General features: G+C 35.4%; 1 protein-coding gene across 2 annotated transcripts in view; it reads right to left on the bottom strand.

Annotated features, from left to right (window-relative positions):
* The window catches only part of LOC119067651 (CREB-binding protein-like), a 92,047-nt gene that overhangs the window by 27,615 nt on the left and 43,584 nt on the right, over positions 1-20,848 (bottom strand). For both annotated transcript variants that reach the window (XM_037170749.1, XM_037170750.1), the window contains one exon: positions 11,284-11,407. The gene's annotated coding sequence lies outside the window, so the exon portion shown is untranslated. The remainder of the gene's footprint in view (positions 1-11,283; positions 11,408-20,848) is intronic.

Genomic DNA, 20,848 nt, shown 5'->3' with positions numbered 1-20,848 from the left:
TGAAAATAAATATTGAATAGCCACAAAAAAAATGTCCAAAAATGCTTCATATCCCACTTTTATATAGAAAATAGTCCAAATAGATCGAAATTTGGGTTCCAAGACTATAAGTACCACGTGAGTACATCGAAAAATTCTTTATTTTAGTTGATCCCACTCTTGTCAGCAATAAATAATGAATAGCCGCACAAAAAACCTCAAAAAAGCGAAAAACAATCGAAAGAAAGGGATAAAATTTCGTCGGCTTGGGATGGACTTCCGCTAAAGTCGCTCCAACCCTTTGCCGTGAAACTTATCCAAGGATGTTTTTACATGTTATGGTACTACAGAGACTAGGCTCTCTCACCATACATACCATGTCTCGGACTTATGTCACTGCAGCCGGTCAGGGTCTTCGGAAAATCACCAATTTTTTCATCTAAAGTCATTAATAACACCGTCAGGTCAACATACACCTGGTGGTGTATATACTCAAAATGTGCGTCTCTTCAAGGCCTACAAGTCTAGCGAAAAAAGTTTTTTTTTTCCCAAAATGGTTTTACTCGACTAATCGCGAGAAAACAATTTTGGGCCCCTTTTGGCAGACCCTTGCTTCATGACCTCGAGCGTCGACAACAAAATAAATTTCACCAAACGTAGTACCACGTTTTACTCGCAACAGTTCAACGAATCGAATGAGCTATAAGTCAATAATATCCGTGACCCCTTGTCCCAAAGTTGTTCGAAGATTTCGCGATATCACTCTTAAACTAAAAGATGAAACAGTATGAAAAGTATTGCATTGCACAAATCATATGCAAAATGAACCTTTCCCGCAAAACATAAAAGCCAATAGAACAAAATTGACAAAATGACATGATCGCATGATAGCCATCCTTTAACTTTTTTGTTACCAGACATTAGATGTCTACTAACAATATCTGTTCGACGAATAACAAATTTTCACCATCATATTGAAGGATAAAGGGATGTTTTATTGAAGGATGAAGTCAGAAAAAAAAGAGAAAAGAACAAACATCGTCTTCATGTGAATGTATAAACAGTGAATGCTGAAAAGCATCGTTCGATTATTTCCTTAAAAATGGTACGAGCAAATACCAAATATACAACTAGGGATTGAGACGAGAAAGCAGCTCCGATTATAATTTCCAAACGAAAACATTTTTATTTGATGTAGTGGAAGCATATATATATAAAACACTGCAATGGTGTTGTTTTTATTGAATAAAATTCTCTTCGCAGAAGGAAATGTGACGAATAATTTCTTTTCACATGGAAATGATGAATATACATTGATCGCTAGGGGTTTGTATAATTTATCATCAATCATTTCGGAAAGGTCAAGAAGATAATTTGATATTATTCTTTTATCCATTTATTGAAGACGAACATACCATACCATACATACCATACATGACGTGTATATTACACGTATCATATAGCTTTAAAATGCTGGCCTTGTTGAGCAGCTTGTGGGTATAACCGATAATATGACAATTGAATGACATGGTTTGGTTATTCCCTTGACTGAAAGTCAGGGTCTTACACCAGAAAATACCGAAAAATGTGGGTAACAAAAAGGTTCACTATGATTGAAAATGTATGAAATGCTATAAAAAACGTTAAATGTGGGTAACAAAAAATCGTTGAGGGCACGATAACTTGAGTAATTTTTAACCAATTTGGATGAATCTTTTTTTTAAATTTGTGGAAGTAAAATACCGAGGCTAAGTTCGAAGATGGGCTATGTGGGACGAAGGATCTGGAAGCTATCCCAGAAAAACAGGATTTTACACTGTTGATTATAGCCTCAATCGAAAAAGATTACTTTGATGAAATTTGATTTTGTTGCGTAGTGTGTGTAAATCGTATTAGTATGTTTTCGATAATGTTCATGAAACAAGTAGAAAGAAAAATTTCGGCACTACATGCCCAGCCTCTAACCGGTAAACATCTCTTGTTAGTGAACTGTTAACAATTTGATAGTTGACTATCAAATTTGATATTTGACTAACAACTTGATAGTTGACTATCAAATTTGATACTTGACTAACAAATTTAATGCGTCTACTACCAAAGAAAGATGTTTTTTTTTACTCAAGGTCTTACGGCAGAAAAATGTCATGAGCACACTATGATTGAAAAATGTAGGAAATTTTATGAAAAACGCTAAATGTAACCATCATTCTTTGTAGGCAATATAAGATATAAGTCATTCTCAACAAATTTCTGAATATTTTTTTTAAATTCATTATTCCAACAATCAAACAAAATATGTTACAACTCCCATACGAGTGTGAAGTTTGCGGCCAGAGCGAAGCGAGGGCCGTAATTCTCACGAGTCGTAATAATTTTATGGGATATTATATTCGACCAATAGAAAAATTCAATTTTACCCGATAAAAAATAATAAAATACCGATAGAAATGTGGTAAATGTCGCTGGCGCCTCTTCAGTAAATCAGTAAAAAGTAAAAAAAAAATGTCTTTCCTTCACTCCAGTGCCGCCTTTTCCATATGGGCCGAATGGGCAAATGCCCGTTGCGCCCGAAGTGGAGCAGAAGATAATGGCGCCCGAGGTCCGTAAAAAATATTTTGCTTTACTAAATTGGCGCCTATTTTTCCAATTGCCCGATGGCGCCCAAAACCTAAAAGCGGCACTGCTTCACTCTTTGTCGATTTTTGAAATATAAAGCAAAGGCGGGTCGTTCCTAGCGAATTCATCCTTTTACAAAATGTAACGAGAAGGCGTTTTGTTCGTTCCAAGGGAATTCATCCTTCTACAAAATGTAATGAGAAGGCGTTCTGTTCGTTCCTAGGGAATTCATCCTTTTACAAAATGTAACTTAAAGACGTTTTGTCAATTACTCACTTTTGTCGTTTTCTAAATCGACAAAAGTGAAGAAACGAAAAAAAAAATTAATTAATTTATCGGTCGTTTATTACCATCCACATTTTATTCACGAGTGACGGTTTTGTAAAATACCGGGGGACTTCGTTTTTGTACAAAACTGTAAGAGAAGAACATCTATCGGTTTTTTTTTAATTTTTCACGAAAGTGAAAGAGTCCTCTCATCGTTCAACATCTGCTCTGATTAAATTTGACAAAATGGCAATCAAACAGAATAATAGATAACTCATACGAGTGGGAAGTTTACGGCCAGAGCGAAGCGAGGGCCGTAATTCACACGAGTCGCATTTTATTTACGATTTGTGGTTGATTGAAAATCTTGCTGCAAATTTATAAGAAAAATGAGAACTCAAAGATCATTCGGTCTTCGAAGGTTTATTTGAAGAACTTTTTCTGTCAAATTTCGTTGTCATGTTTAGAGTAATCGATATATTAAATGTAGGCATTTGTATCAGTGATGCTTCGGAAGTTCAACAATGAAAATGGTCAAAAATGTATTGAAAAATTTGTCAGTCAAGGGACCTGACCCGCCCAAAAGGTGGGACCTAGTTTAATTGGCACAATTTTTTTTAACAAAAAAAAAGTTTATCTTCAGCAGAGAACAAAGAAATTTCCGTTTATTTGTGCTAAACGGGTATACCTCAGAGAAAGTTTTCGAACGTAAAACAATCAGTGTTCCCACATCAACCACATGTGAGTGTATAGTATAACGATTACGTACGAAAACGGTTAGTTCTCCAACTCAAGTTGCAAACAAATATAAGATTAGATTAGATTAGATTAGATGGGAGGGTGTAAGCCCAGCACCTAAGCCTCAGATGGGCCTGTTGTGCTATTGTACAAGTCTCTTGATCATATGGACTGTGATTTTACATCATATCTCTCCCGACTTAGATTGTTCACAAATCGACCGTGTGTTAACGTCCCATACGTTGTGAATTCTCCAAGCCGTGGGTGGTATGCGAATACCACAACCATCACTAATTGACCTGTACATTTTCCCAAAGATGGCGCTATCAACATTGTCATGTTGTAGCTCTTTCTACTATTGACATTATGTCGATATGGTTTCTTTTATGGAGAAAGCGAATGTTGGGTTTTTTGATATTTCCGACTTTGTTACGGTTACGGCTATTAGTTTTAGGTAATAGCAAGTGTCTAATCACCATAGGCCATGAGTTGCCTCTTCGTATAAATCGCCATGCCACCATGTGACTGAACTCGTTCTGGCGTTGCAGGTTGTAGCGTTTGAATGATTCGTATTTCGTCATATCCCTTGACATCCATACAACGTATCAATCAATAGATCTGTTAAACCTCGCGGTCATTTTGGAGTACAAGATAGTTTCTGTATCTTGGGATTGTACCACAGCAAATTTGTAAAAATTTGCTATGTGGTTTTGGGGTGTCAAATGAGAACCCGAGGCGTTTGTACCTTACCTGCACTAAAATTGACTGCCAGATGCCATACGGCAATGTGTCATTTTCGTACATTAATCGAGCACGTAATTTAGCATTAGCTTCTGGTAGAGTCGATTGTTAATCCGTACACCGACGCCACGAAGCACATGTTAAATAACAAAGGAAATAACACAATTGTTGATATCGCACAATGAGGCGAGAACGACTTTATTGATCAAAGAGAAAATGACCTACGAGAACAACACTTTGACTTCGTTAATAAGACCTTTAAAATAATTTCACCATTTAACCATTACAGCAAAATAAAAACACCAAAGCCGTAAAAGTTGGCACAGAAATTAGACAAAATCGAAAATGAATTCACACACAGCCACACAAAAGAAACACTTTTAGAGAGCAACGCATAAACACGTCCGTTCTCTGTGACTGCCGTTGTCCAACCTCTCAAACAAATATAAACTTTTGTTGATGTGACGAGATTTGAATAAAAATCAGAATCGTAAATAGACAAACATTACGACGTAACAATTTGCTTGTAAAGTAAACTTTTCACCATCTAATCCAGACACACACACACACAACAATTTACATTCGAATTTCATGGTCGAATTGTTTGGATATTATTTTCCTTCGGTTTGACCAGTAATGGCATATACAATTTATATACGGATAGAACTTTGCAGCTTCCTGGGGGAGTGAAGCTTATTCGGGGTAAGAAAAACGAAACCTAAGTCTTGATCAACTTTCTCCCATGTAAATCCTTAGCCCATACCACTTTCCAAACGAATGGAATTCGTTGCCCAGCAAAGGCAAGACATTTCACCGGCAGTATAGTGGCGAAAACGATTATGGTTTTGGACGTTACGGTTATTTAATTTTCGGTCAGATTTTCCTAACAATTTAATTCAATAATGTACGGCGGGCGAAAGAAATGCATTTTCCAATGTGCTGTTGGAAACGGTGCTGGTAATTTATGTGAACGGTATGAAAGTCTCATTCAATTTTACATTTAATTCGAAAATTTAAATTTAGAGAGAAAATATGCAAAAAACGTATAGCGACAAAATGTATCAAAAAATGAATTACAGATCATCATCACACCTCGAGGTGTACCAATCAATAACATTGCCAAACTGAATCGTTCCGAAAACTTTTAACTTTAAGTCGTGAATTTCTCCTATATTTCAATAATCGAGCAACTTGATTTCAATATAGAACAAATTGTTAGGACAGTGTCACATGAAAGTATATAGTTTCCAATTTTGTTTGCATTTCAATGAAGGAAAACCAATTAACGTTTCATGTTCAGTGGCACTGAAAATTGAAAAAAAAAACCCGATGCAGCATAAATGATATGATGAGCGTCACCAGCATGATAAAAGTTTCGTTTTGCCTTAATTAAAAGTGAACCTATATCTATGGCACATTTTATGGTTCTACCGGATTAATGTACAAATTTCATGAAAAAAAAATTGGAAAAGTTCACTTCGCTTTACGAAAAACTTTTAAAATTTCACTTCAAAACTACTTTAACAGTTGTTGTAATGGAAATGTCTTCAATTAACACCGAGAGAGTGAACGTTAAAGCAAGAAAAATCTATGGTAAACCGACCGATGGCGATGGTTTCATCTATAAAGTGCAAAAGACCGCCTATATAAGTTTGTGAGGTCATTTGTATTCGAACAGGGTTTTCTGTAAAACGAAGCATCACCTATCGCCCAAAACCACTTACAGTGGAGTTGTGACACAAGTCCTGTTATCCACTTACAAAAGAACTGATATCGGTGTAGGTGACGCTTACAGATTCGACACGCAAAAAGATATGTGTCACAAATGGCAGCTGATGAGGAAAGCACGAGAAAATGTTTGATCAACAAAAATTTTACCCGAAAATTTTTAGAAAGAAAATTCTAAAAAAAAAATTGCGTCAACAAGTGGCAGATGATTTGTATTTCTTCCGTTTGAATTCCATTCTTTAAAGCAATATATTTCACCATTATAAAAATTTTCCTTACTCAACATCTGCCACTTACGACGCAATTTTTTTTTTTATAATTTTCTTTCTAAAATTTTTTGCTCTTTTGTAAGTTTTGATTTTTTAGAATTTGGTCGCAGATAATAGACAATCATATTGTGCAGTTTGAACGAAAATATTCTTCTGACAAAACTAAATAACTTTCTCTTTCATCTCAACCTTCCAGCTTTCATTTTACTAAATTTAAAAATTTAACGAAAATCGAAAATTTGACGAAATTCAAAAATTTTACGCACTTAAAACGCTCATAGCTTTCAAATAAGCGACTTTTTAGGGAAACCATGAAACACGCATCGACTATAATCTAAAACTCTATAACTTTGTCTTTTAAATGAACTTTTTATCTGCCATATTTTTCGAGTTACGGCTGACAAAGCTCGCACTTAAAACGCTCATAGCTCCCAAATAAGCGACTTTTTAGGGAAACCATGAAACACGTGTCGGCTAGAACGTGAAACTCTATAAATTTGTCTTTTAAACGAACTTTCTATCACCTCCTTTAAGTCCCCGACAATTTTTGTGATGACAATTTTTGTGATGTCACAAATAATTTGTGACAACACAAAATATTTGTGACAACACAAATTATTTGTGACATCACAAAAATTGTCATAACAAAATATTTGTGATACTCAATATTTGTGTTGTCACAAATTATTTGTGACAACACAAATATTTTGTGATGCTCAATTTTTGTGACAACACAAATTATTTGTGACAACACAAATATTTTGTGATGCTCAATTTTTGTGACAACACAAATTATTTGTGACAACACAAATATTTTGTGATGCTCAATTTTTGTGACAACACAAATTATTTGTGACAACACAAAAATTTTGTGATAAAATTTTTTTTTTAGAAAACGGGAAAATATGGGTTATTTGTAAATAACTGAGGGTGTGGGGGTCAAAAGGATTAGAACGTTTGAATGTCACTAGAAAAACAGGTAAGTCGAGCACACATTTATAAGTTAGACGACTCGATCTATCTGACTTCTATCTCAAGATTCTGAGATAACAATGACAACACCTACGAAATCCGATGTTATCCAAATTATACTCTTGATTTTCTTGCAATGAGAACGAAGAAAACTTAGACGTCGCACAAGAAAAGTGTTTGGCTACTGAATTAATCCTTCTATGAATCGTTGAACGAAGTTGTTTTGTTCAATCAAACTGAATTCATCCTTCTACGAATTGTACAAAGAAGGTGTTTGGTTCGATCCTACTGAATTCATCCTTCTATGAATCGCACAAGGAAGGTGTTTGGTTCGATCCTATTGAATTCATCTTTGTACGAATCGCACAAACAAGGGGTTTGGTTCGATACCACTGAACTCATCCTCCCACGAATCGTACAAATAAGGTGTTTGGTTCGATCCTACTGAATTCATCCTTCTACGAATTGTACAAGGAAGGTGTTTGGTTCGATCCTACTGAATTCATCCTTCTACGAATTGTACAAGGAAGGTGTTTGGCTCGATCCAACTAAATTCATCCTTCTACGAATTGTACAAGGAAGGTGTTTGGTTCGATCCTACTGAATTCATCCTTCTACGAATTGTACAAGGAAGGTGTTTGGCTCGATCCAACTAAATTCATCCTTCTACGAATCGCACAAGGAAAGTGTTTGGTTCGATCCTATTGAAGTCATCCTCGTACGAATCGTACAAAGAAGGTGTTTTGTTCGATTTTACTGAAATCATCCTTCAACGCATTAGACAAGGAAGGTGTTTGGATCGATCCTACTGAATTCACCCTTCTACGAATTGTACAAGGAAGGTGTTTGGTTCGATCCTACTGAATTCATCCTTCTACGAATCGCACAAGGAAGGTGTTTGGTTCGATCCTACTGAATTCACCCTTCTACGAATTGTACAAGGAAGGTGTTTGGTTCGATCCTACTGAATTCATCCTTCTACGAATCGCACAAGGAAGGTGTTTGGTTCGATCCTACTGAATTCATCCTTCTACGAATTGTACAAGGAAAGTGTTTGGTTCGATCCTATTGAAGTCATCCTCGTACGAATCGTACAAAGAAGGTGTTTTGTTCGATTTTACTGAAATCATCCTTCAACGCATTAGACAAGGAAGGTGTTTGGATCGATCCTACTGAATTCACCCTTCTACGAATTGTACAAGGAAGGTGTTTGGTTCGATCCTACTGAATTCATACTTCTACGAATCGCACAAAGGTGTTTGGTTCGATCCTATTGAATTCATCCTTCTACGAATTGTACAAGGAAGGTGTTTGGTTCGATACTATTGAATTCATCCTTGTACGAATTTTTAAAGAGAGTAAAAGTTTTAAATGGGCGCGTGAAACGGAAAGCGGCTGTAAAGCGTAGAATGGTTTTAAATAATTAAAAATTTGAATATCATTTGTAAATTGTCGATTTATTTGTTAACATTGCAGTTCCTTTGAAAATGTTCTAAATCGAGCTCGCACCCAATTCCAACTTTCAGCTCCTTTGTAAATGCTCTAAATCGATTAGTACAAAGAACGTGTTTGGTTCGATACCACTAAATTAATTCTTCCTAGGTTCTGAAAGAACAGGTTAAGACATCCACGAAGGCGGGTGACACCGAAATCGATAAACGCTCTCAGTACAGATTGTGTGTGAAATCAACTTGAAGAAAATGCTTTTTAGGAAAATTCGGAATTTTGTTTTTGTTACGTTGCCTTTTTCATATAAACTTCGTAACCGCTGAACTCAATTTGTGTGTCACCGCCTTCGTGATCAACTCAGAGTTGTCTTAACCTGGTTCTTTCAGATTCTTGAATTCTTGAATTCTTCTACATAATGTATATAAAAATGAAAAAGAAGAGAACTTTGAAAATGAAGATAAAACAGATTGAATAGCCTACTTGTGCTAATAGACGGATTCTAAGCTCTTAACTACGGACATAGACAAGACCAATAAGATGCAAAAACGAATGCAACCTTCTTCACTGAACTAAAAAGACTGCTCAAAGACGGCTTCCTTCTGGAGGAGTTACTATTCCCAACTCAGAAATTCCGTGGAAAGATTCCTTGAAGTACTGAAGTGTTATTCTAGATAAAACTATTACTTTCAAGATTATTTAAACGAAAGGACTTAAGTTCCTGGGAGTGCTTTACCCGTTTTTAAACAAAAGATCGAGGTTAAATACTTCTAAAAAAGATCAGAATTTTCAGTGCAATAATTCAGTCCTGCTTAGCGCTTGCCCAGTATGGTGCGGCTGCGCCCAGATCCACGACCAAGAGCTTCAGATTATTCAAAACAAGTGCCTAAAAATAATCTAAATCTCCCACCACATTATGAGGGTAAAGATTTGCATAGAATAGCTTCTATACCCTTGAGCAACACTTGATAAAGTGTCTATTTTTTAGGCAACGCAATCCTTCTTCATTTTTTTGTAAGTTTTATAGAAGGATTGATTTAGTGGGATCGAACCAAACAACTTCCTTGAACGATTCATAGAAGGATGAATTCAGTATCCAAACACTTTTCTTGTGCGATGTCTAAGTTTTCTTCGTTCTCGTTGTATGAAAATAAAGAGTTATAATTTGGATAACATCGGATTTCGTAGGTGTTGTCATTGTTATCTCGGAATCTTGAGATAGAAGTCAGATAGATCGAGTCGTCTAACTTTTAAATGTGTGCTCGGCTTACCTGTTTTTCTTGCGACATTCAAACGTTCTAATCCTTCTGACCCCCACACCCTCAGTTATTTACGAATAACCCATATTTTCCCGTTTTCTAATAAAAAAAAATTTTATCGCAAAATTTTTGTGTTGTCACAAATAATTTGTGTTGTCACAAAAATTGAGCATCACAAAATATTTGTGATGCTCAACATTTGTGTTGTCACAAATATTGAGTATCACAAATATTTTGTGATGACAATTTTTGTGACGTCACAAATAATTTGTGTTATCACAAATATTTTGTGTTGTCACAAATTATTTGTGACATCACAAAAATTGTCATCACAAAAATGGTCGGGGACTTAAAGGAGGTTTTATATCTGCCATATTTTCTGAGTTATGGGTCCTATAGTTCAATAGCTTAAAACGCTCATAGCTCCGAAATTATAAGCTTTTATGAAAATTCCTTCAAATTAGTTTCTTAGAATTACGTCCTTGACATACCCTGAAAATTTCAGCCAAATCCACCGGTAAATTCAAAAGTTTCGTTGTAACAAAGTGACGAAGTGACAAAGGTTGGTAAAATTCATCTATTTCAAAATGTATGGAAATCAGTTTCTTCATACAAATTTTCATGTTTTGAAATTTAATATCTCGGCCAAATCTTAACCTTATGAGGCGTGTGATAGCTCGCTGAACTCGTATGGACGCCTAGATTCCTCAGTCCTGCGGATTTTTTTTTTTTAATTTTTCAGTGAGAACGGACTTGCGTCACGGCCCTTCACTAACATAGGGCCATGATACAAACGAGTTTCTTGAGTCTTCGTTTAATTCAATACAATTTTATTACGTGCGACAAGTAGTAGGTACACCATCTACCGTTTTTAATTTACGGTTCCCTCCCAATCTAAAACGATAAAAATTGTATAAAAGGAAAATATCTCAGTGATCCATTTAACTAAACACAGCATTCTCTCACTGTCCACAAGCCACATTTATAAAAGAAAATCTTTGGATTCACTTCACATTGCTTTCGTTTTCTCGACATATCCAACATTTTAAATGAAAACGTTCCGGTCGTTTGTTGAATATGAAATTTGATTTGATAAAAATTTACGAAGAACCGAACATTGCTGCTGGGTTGTAAATGAAAAGAATTGCAGTCCTAGTCACATTAAATATATAAATCGTCTCCCATTTCGCAGTTACATTGAATTTTAGCCGGATTTTTTTTTTTAAATATAAATTTGGAAAATTAAGAAAAATATTTTTCATACTCACCGCTATATACATTGTTTGAATAACCTACTTTTCCGGCAACGCGACTTTCTGTCGTCTTAAAAAAATAAAAGCAGCAGAACAGGTACAGGATGGTCTCAGTCATGTTTAGTGAAATTTACGATTACTGAAATGAAAAGAAAGGTAATTAAGCAAAACGTCTTCTTGGTGCGATGTTCAAGATAATTTAATTAAACAAACGGGAATCTTATGCGGAAAACAGAAATCAGACTGCAAACAGTTTCATCGACGTAACGCTTATTTATTATGATGGCTAAGAAAACTCCAACTAGTGCACAAGAATTAAAAAAGTGTAGAGAGAGAGAACGAAAATATTTATTTTTCAAAATAATTCACTTTCGACACAGTACTGAAATTTCATCAATTTTTTACAGTAAATTATTTACTGGCATGTCAGATTACTTAGCACCCCTTAGCCTGATAGACTCTTAAAATAATCTCCTAATTAATTCCTTCATTAACCAGCAGACACTGTTCTCGTGTCTCGTACATACAAACTCAAGAAACCAGAAACCATGAAATTGAAAAATCAATTCTTCTCGGATAGATGGTTATTGGTAATAATGCAATGCACGCAAATACATAATTTCGTAATTAAAATCATCCAAGGGTTAAATTCTGGTAATTTTCATTTTCATCCTGAGTTATTATTTTCAGCGTGTTAAGGTCGTGCTTGAAACACGGATTACGATATCATCATCTATAAACAATTAACTTGAGTTCTGTTAAAGGGCGAATGAGCTTAGTTCCGGGACTATTCAAAATCCCAACAAAAATCTCTTCGAGAAAAGTGTGACGCAGTCTTTGAGGTACAATTTCTAAAATGAATGATATCGCTAGAGTTGACGCTTTCAGCTTCGTTACGCAAAAATTAATTTTTACACCTAATTAGTTCAAACAAGCTGGCTTAGTATTTCTCATCATTTACCAAAAAAAAATTGTCTGGAAATAACCAAAACTTTACCAAAAAAATCTGCGTTAGACCGCTATCGCTCCGGACATGATCACCATGTCCATCTTGAAAATTTCCGAGAATATTTATTTATGCAACAAGTTGAGAAATGGCGTTCTTTTTGTCACTAGGACAGGATTTTTATTTAATAGTTCGAAAGTAGTGACAAAAACTTGATATGAAAATCCATTTTTTCACTAGTGACAAAAAGGAAACATTTAGGAAAACAGAGACAAAAAGGCCACCAAAAGGACATATGAAAAAGTTCACTTTTCGCAGCGCCGTTGCAGTAAACACATTAAGAAACCGAAGTCATCATGTCCGGAGCTATAGCGGAGGACTTGACGCAGTCTAACTTCCAAAAAAAGAACGAAGAACATTTTTTGAGACGCGGCAACTATATATAGGCGAGAATTTAAGTTTCTTTCCTTTGGTCTGTATCACCACAAATCTTATATCTTCTATCTTATTCGCGCTTCAAATACGAGCAAAACGAGCTATCACTCGACTATGTAACTTTAAAATTGCCGGAGATACATCGTTTTGAAGTTGGTCATTTTGATAGAAAATGCACCAAATTAACGTTTTCCAAACAATCAAAATCTTTCAACTTACTCTGTATGTTTCTATCTGTCTATCTGTCTATCTGTCTATCTATCGACGGTCGATCTCGGAAACTAGTCAGCCAATCTCCATGAAATTTTGCAGGAACCTCAGGGTGGGCATAAAAATGAAAATGTGATACGCCATTACCCCAGGAAAAACCAGAATTTTGTTTTATTGGCCTCGAAGTGGTTTCTGAGTGTGGTTTTCGAGGGTCGGGAACGCGTTTTCGGCTGTAGCTTAGCTGTATTGAAACCTACAGAGGCGTGTGACCCATCAAATGAAAGGTATTCGTAACACGATTCAAACAAAAAAATAATTAAAAAAATCGGATCAGATTCGTTTGAGCTAGAGTGATTAGAGTGACCAAATTTTGAGCTACTCGAGCGTAGGATGAAAGGACTAATATTTTTGCGATTATGAGAGATAGAGAATTACTTTCTTCGGCAAAGTCTCAGAGTTTTACGAGTAGAACAGAGGGGCATATGTGAAAAATGTCAAAAGTTGGAAATGGGTGGGTCAATTATGTTTTTAGAGGTATTTCTTGAATGGTGGCAGATAGAGAGTTACTTTCTTCGGCAAAGTCTCAGAGTTTTACGAGTAGAAAAGAAGGGCATTTGCGAAAAATGTCGAAAGTTGGAAATGGGTGGATCAATTGGGGTTTTGGAGATATTTCTTGAATGGTGGCAGATAGAGAATTACTTTCTTCGTCAAATTTTCGAATTTCGTCAAATTTTCGATTTTCGTTAAATTTCGTCAAATTTTCGTCAAATTTTCGATTTTCGTCAAATTTTCGATTTTCGTCAAATTTTCGATTTTCGTCAAATTTTCGAATTTCGTCAAATTTTCGATTTTCGTCAAATTTTCGATTTTCGTCAAATTTTCGATTTTCGTCAAATTATCGATTTTCGTCAAATTTTCGAATTTCGTCAAATTTTCAAATTTCGTCAAATTTTTGAATTTCGTCAAATTTTCGATTTTCGCCAAATTTTCAAATTTTGCCAAATTTCCAAATTTCTGTTATAAACTGTTATAAAAAGCAGTGTTCTAAAACTTCTAAAACGTCTGATATCCCAACAAAAATCTCTTCGAGAAAAGTGTGACGCAGTCTTTGAAGTACAATTTCTAAAATGAATGATATCGCTAGAGTTGACGCTTTCAGCTTCGTTACGCAAAAATTAAATTTTACACCCAATTTTAGTTCAAACAAGCTGGCTTAGTTTTTCTCATCATCTGCCAAATAATTTTTACAAAAAAAAATTTGACTGGAAACAACCAAAATTTTACCAAAAAAATCTGCGTCGCAAAGTGGCAGATGTTCAGGAACAGACCAGCAAGAAAATTTATCTGCCACATGCGACGCAGATTTTTTTGGTAAAATTTTGGTTGTTTCCAGTCAAATTGTTTTTGGTAAAAATTATTTGGCAGATGATGAGAAAACCTAAGCCAGCTTGTTTGAACTAATTGAGTGTAAAATTTAATTTTTGCGTAACGAAGCTGAAAGCGTCAACTCTAGCGATATCATTCATTTTAGAAATTGTACTTCAAAGACTGCGTCACACTTTTCTCGAAGAGATTTTTGTTGGGATTAGTATATGGCAATGAAACATTTTAATTAAAACAATTTCTACAACTTAAAACTAATTTCAACTCGTTTTCAAATTTAAACTTCCTCTTTTACGAGTTGACCGATTTTCAACATAAAAACACTTGTAATTCTTTGTGTGGTTGACTTATAAATAAAACATCAAAATAAACTATCAAATCGACCGACGACATGTTTAATCGGCATTGTGCAAAGGAATAGATATTTACATCACACGGAGCAAACAAACGAAATTCGTACCTTGGAATGTGTGCAAGGGCTTCGAGAATCGCATATTTTCTCTCTAAGAGCAATTGTTTCGCAGAAATTTCGGCACGTCATTTCTTGTGTTTCCGTATCATGACGCGCGTAAAAACATTTCGAGCTATTGCTATCATATTTGCTTAACATTTATTTCGGATGACATGATGAGAGGGGTGATGGAACAATGGAACATCTATTTTATATTATTTGGATGGTAAACATAAAGTTTATGATAATCTAGTTGAGACAAAAAGCACCCTCGCTAACGTTCTTTTACGATGGTTTAACGAAATTGTTTTTTTTTTTGTAACAATAAATTACGTTCAGAATATGTTTTATCCGCACGATGGAACGGGCTACAATCACCAGAGAACACAAAAACTAACTAAAATGGAAACATAAATAAAATAAAACAAAATTTATTCGACGTAAAAAAGTTGATTGTTACGCGATTGTTCAACGATGAACCGAATTTCGGTAATTATAAATTTTGAATACCACTTAAAGCTGGAAGTTTTATCGCCTTTTCCGTTTATTAACTTACAGCACTCCTAAAACGGTCGCCGAGTGCATAATAGCAAGCATAACACAATTGCAAATTAAATTTTTTTTTTGATAATTTCAAAGTTGGTAAGTACATTTGCACATCCACATAATCTAATCTTATTCACAATGACTCCAGTATAATGCAATCAAGAATCAACATTTCATCTGGATAATAGAAGTAAATTGCTTTGCAAACTTTTCATTCATTCATTTACAATGTGGTGTGGTGGTCCCTGCTAAAACTATGGGTTTACTGAGCGGGATAGCTCAGTGGTCACGTACTAGTCTTCCATCTAATTGATCCGGGTTCTATTCTCGTGTCAGACAATTCCATATGGAATTTTTCAAGCAATTATATCACATTGATAACGTCCTAAAGTTCTAACAAGCTTACAAATTTGGGTAGTTGCAGTGTGTTTGGTAGATGCAACGCTGAATGACTGAAAATAGGCGATATATTAATTAGTCACCTAACTTCCCGTAACTTTTCATACTTGGTGGTTCGGAAGTCACGTTAAGCTAAATCGCACTTGGCCGTAAAAGGGTGTAAGTAAGGTCTCTATACATTGTATAGTATACAAATCAAATTTAACGCTTGTTTTGGATCCTTTCAAATTCGACCCGTTGGTCATGGAGATGCATTAGACGGAAAACATTTTCGTTTTGTTGCTACTGCCCAACGAATCTCCAGAAATTTTGTTTTCTCATTAAGTCACGGATGGATGAAATCAGTCGATCCAGTCGAACACGAAATGTTGTCATAATATTTGAATTGAAAGAGGTACAATTGGGTGTCGTTGCATAAAGTGGTGATACAGTTACGAAAGTTTTGTGAGAAGTTATACTCTCGTTCTCTGATTGTTATAATAAATCGAATTGAGGAGACTTTGCTCGAATTGATATACGATTTCAATTGTTGAAGTGCAGGATTATCTTTTCGCTTTAAAGAAATTCTTTTTCATTGGATCATTCGATCCAATGGTTGCATCACGGTGAGCTTGAAATAAATTTTAGTGGAAAGTTGATGTGGCCAAGATGTTATCATGCCCGCACGTTAGTAAGCACTTCCTAACTTCCATTGGATTTTTTGATGGATTTGGGTTATATTCGACATGAGTGAGGTGTTCCAAAGTTGGTTCCTAAATTTTGGGATGACAGATAATTCCTCTGGCACTTCCTAACTTCCATTGGATTTTTTGATGGATTTGGGTTATATTCGACATGAGTAAGGTGTTCCAAGGTTGGTTCCTAAATTTTGGGATGACAGATAATTCCTCTGGCACTTCCTAACTTCCATCGGATTTTTTGATGGATTTGGGTTATATTCGACATGAGTGAGGTGTTCCAAGGTTGGTTCCTAAATTTTGGGATGACAGATAATTCCTCTGGCACTTCCTAACTTCCATCGGATTTTTTGATGGATTTGGGTTATATTCGACATGAGTGAGGTGTTCCAAGGTTGGTTCATAAATTTTGGGATGACAGATGATTGCTCTGGCACTTCCTAACTTCCATTGGATTTTTTGATAGATTTGGGTTATATTCGACATGAGTGAGGTGTTCCAAGGTTGGTTCATAAATTTTGGGATGACAGATGATTCCTCTGGCACTTCCTAACTTCCATTGGATTTTTTGATAGATTTGGGTTATATTCGACATGAGTGAGGTGTTCCAAGGTTGGTTCCTAAATTTTGGGATGACAGATGATTCCTCTGGCACTTCCTAACTTCCATCGGATTTTTTGATGGATTTGGGTTATATTCGACATGAGTGAGGTGTTCCAAGGTTGGTTCCTAAATTTTGGGATGACAGATGATTCCTCTGGAATTGTTTTTGTAACATTTTCTTTCACAAATTTTTTGAGTCAATTTTTTGTTGATAAAACTTTTGCGTACGACGCACAATGCGCCACCCTCAGCGATATCAGTTACTTTGTAATTAAGATAAAGGACTTGCGTCACATTTACCATTTAAGGGTTTTTTGACTGATAATTGTTAATGGTAAAAACATACTATGGTCGTAAGAAATATGCTGTAGGTGGTTTCATTAGAAAGGTGAATACTCAGTCTAACGGATACAATCAGTTTTCTGTCGAAACACTGCGAAAAGTCAATGCTCCACGGGACCCAAAAATGGGTTATCTAAGCCCAGCAGAAACGATTGTATTTTTATTTATGTTCAGGACGCCCTCTACCACAAAAAAAAAACAATAACATTTTGGGTTCATCTACTTTCCACTAAAAATTATTTCAAGCTCACCGCGGCATTACAATTCATATTGCACTAGAAAACGTGTTTTTTTGTGCTGTGGTTTATAAAGAAAATGCACCAGACGGAGGTAAGCTTGTAAAATTCTACATTTCATATGCCATCCCCATAAGCTTTTGCTTCAAAAATTGTCTGATCGTGTAGAAACACAATGTACCTGCATTTTCTGTATTTCTTTGTAAATATTTTACGCGATAAAACAGAATGTTGTGTTTTGCTATTCTTTTTTTTCATCAACATATATTTTGTATGTGTGTAAGTTCACTGCATATTCCAGTGTTCACTGTGAACTATAATTCAGCACCACTTTTATTACATCGTCTGATGATTTATTCATTATTCATTCACATTATTTACATAATGTTCGTATAAAGCACCGCGTTCATAATCACTTTTTATGTCAGCCATTTAACTGTATTAGCTGGAAACTTCTTTTTTTTTACAAAACTCACTTCTCTCATATCACATATATTATGCTGATGGTGTTTGCCTGTTTAATGTATCTTGAGATATGAAGCATCGTTTGCCTCTTTTTTTTAATTGATTTCAATTTCAAAAGATTGAGTGAGTACTCGAAATCAACTAACTTCATAATGATGATGCAAAAAAAAAAAGAAAATTTCCGCCAAGACAAAAGCAATCAAAAATTAAGATGCGCAATTCGAAAATCTTTATTACGATCTAAACCGAAATAAATCAACCACTCTAAACCCCCGGCGAATCTCCATTAGCAGTTTGGTGTATAATATATCTACATATACGTAGCCAACAAAAACGTTTGCCTCCTGTTTTGTATGTGCTATAAATATACAAAAAAAAACCATCAGCTCTCTCTCTCTCTCGCTGGAGGGTTGAATTTTATTTTGAAACTGGAAATAAAAGCTTTCATCTTATGAACGAAAACAAGCAAATAACAACATGGGTACATAAAAATACAACGTGAATTTACACGGTCACGGTTTGAATGAAAATTCTCTGACGCCGAGCATACACTGAATGGGATGATGTATGTAATATAATATGCTAGCCAATGGATTTTAATCTGTAACAGCTTCATAAACTCATTGTTGTTTGTGTATAGAATATTTCTTTTAAAATGATGAACAATGTTGAACCACAATAGACATTTATAGCACAACCGATATGAAAATGTTCACTTGGCTAGGAGTCAATCAATGGGTCTCGCACGACCATAACATTATTTTTGATCGATGATTTCATCGACGGAAAAACTAAATTGCACAAAAAGAGGTCATGTCGACCATTGAGTCCAAGTGAATCAAAAGGAAATTTTGTAAGAAATTTCTGTACCTAACGCACAATTGAATCGTGTTCAAATTAAACACTTGGCAAATTAAACAAGTTCCGAACCAAGCAGGTAATCTACTATTTCTCCTCATCAGTCGAATGGTCTGAACCCATGACACAACCCAACCATAAGATAAATAATTCATTTTACTACATTGAGCATATACACATTATGTAGCATAATAACCCGGGTCTCGTTATATGGAAACAAAGTGAGTCTAAAATGGTTCAAATTGCGTTGTCTATAAAAATATTTTATTCAGGTGATACTGCATGGGATATCGCACTTGGTATTTTTCCAAGAGAAAAAAAACAAAATTGCGACCGTACCCGCGAGAAAACGGGATTTAATTGAATAAAATTTGTTTGAAATGTGAATAAAATCACAGCTGCACATTCAGGCCATTTTTCATGCGGACAGCTTTAATTATGTTTGGAGAATATTTTGTTCGCTTCCATCATGCCCGCACGTTAGTAAGCGGGCGTGACGCAAATCCACCACCAAAAATGTTTTAACAAAATTTCTTTGACGACAGCGGAGCATATTTACAGAAACTTTTTGACTTCTCCTCCTTAACTCTACACCAAGATATCTGGAATCTAGGAATCCATACGAGTTCAACGAGCTATCACACGTTACTGCAGCTTCAAAATTGGACGAGATATTGAACTTCGAAATATTGATGTTTGTATGAAAATAAGCAAAATCATGTCCGGAGCGATAGCGGAGGACTTGACGCAGTCAACTTCCAAAAAAAGAACGAAGAATTTTTTTTGAGACGCGGCAACTATATATAGGCGAGAATTTAAGTTTCTTTCCTTTGGCCTGTATCACCACAAATTCTATTCTATCTTATTCGCGCTTCAAATACGAGCAAAACGAGCTATCACTCGACTATGTAGCTTTAAAATTGCCGGAGATACATCGTTTTGAAGTTGGTCATTTTGATAGAAAATGCACCAAATTAACGTTTCCCAAACAATCAAAATCTTTCAACTTACTCTGTATGTTTCTATCTATCTATCTATCTATCGACGGACGATCTCGGAAACTAGTCAGCCAATCTCCATGAAATTTTGCAGGAACCTCAGGGTGGGCATAAAAATGAAATTGTGATACGCCATTACCCCAGGGAGAACCAGAATTTTGTTTTATTGGCCTCGAAGTGGTTTCTGAGTGTGGTTTTCGAGGGTCGGGAACGTGTGTTCGGCTGTAGCTTAGCTGTATTGGAACCTACAGAGGCGTGCGACTCATCAAATGAAAGGTATTCGTAACACGATTCGAACAAAAAAATAATTAAAAAAATCGGGGCAGATTCGTTTGAGCTAGAGTGATTAGAGTGACCAAATTAAGAGCTACTCGAGCGTAGGATGAAAGGACTAATATTTTTTTGGGTTATGAGAGATAGAGAATTACTTTCTTCGGCAAAGTCTCAGAGTTTTACGAGTAGAACAGTGGGGCATATTTGAAAAATGTCGAAAGTTGGAAATGGGTGGGTCAATTATGTTTTTAGAGGTATTTCTTGAATGGTGGCAGATAGAGAGTTACTTTCTTCGGCAAAGTCTCAGAGTTTTACGAGTAGAAAAGAAGGGCATTTGTGAAAAATGTCGAAAGTTGGAAATGGGTGGGTCAATTGGGGTTTTAGAGATATTTCTTGAATGGTGGCAGATAGAGAATTACTCTCTTCGTCAAATTTTCGATTTTCGTCAAATTTCGAATTTCGTCAAATTTTCGAATTTCGTCAAATTTTCGATTTTCGTCAAATTTTCGATTTTCGTCAAATTTCCGAATTTCGTCAAATTTTCGAATTTCGTCAAATTTCGTCAAATTTCGTCAAGTTTTCGAATTTCGTCAAATTCGTCAAATTTTCGAATTTCGTCAAATTTTCGATTTTCGTCACATTTTCGATTTTCGTCAAATTTTCGAATTTCGTCAAATTTTCGAATTTCGTCAAATTTTCGAATTTCGTCAAATTTTCAATTTTCGTCAAATTTTCGAATTTCGTCAAATTTTCAAATT

Source organism: Bradysia coprophila (assembly GCF_014529535.1).
Source record: "Bradysia coprophila strain Holo2 chromosome X unlocalized genomic scaffold, BU_Bcop_v1 contig_128, whole genome shotgun sequence".
NCBI classification, from domain to species: domain Eukaryota; kingdom Metazoa; phylum Arthropoda; class Insecta; order Diptera; family Sciaridae; genus Bradysia; species Bradysia coprophila.
Note: the sequence above shows the minus strand (reverse complement) of the source record. Positions and strands in the feature narration are given on the sequence as shown.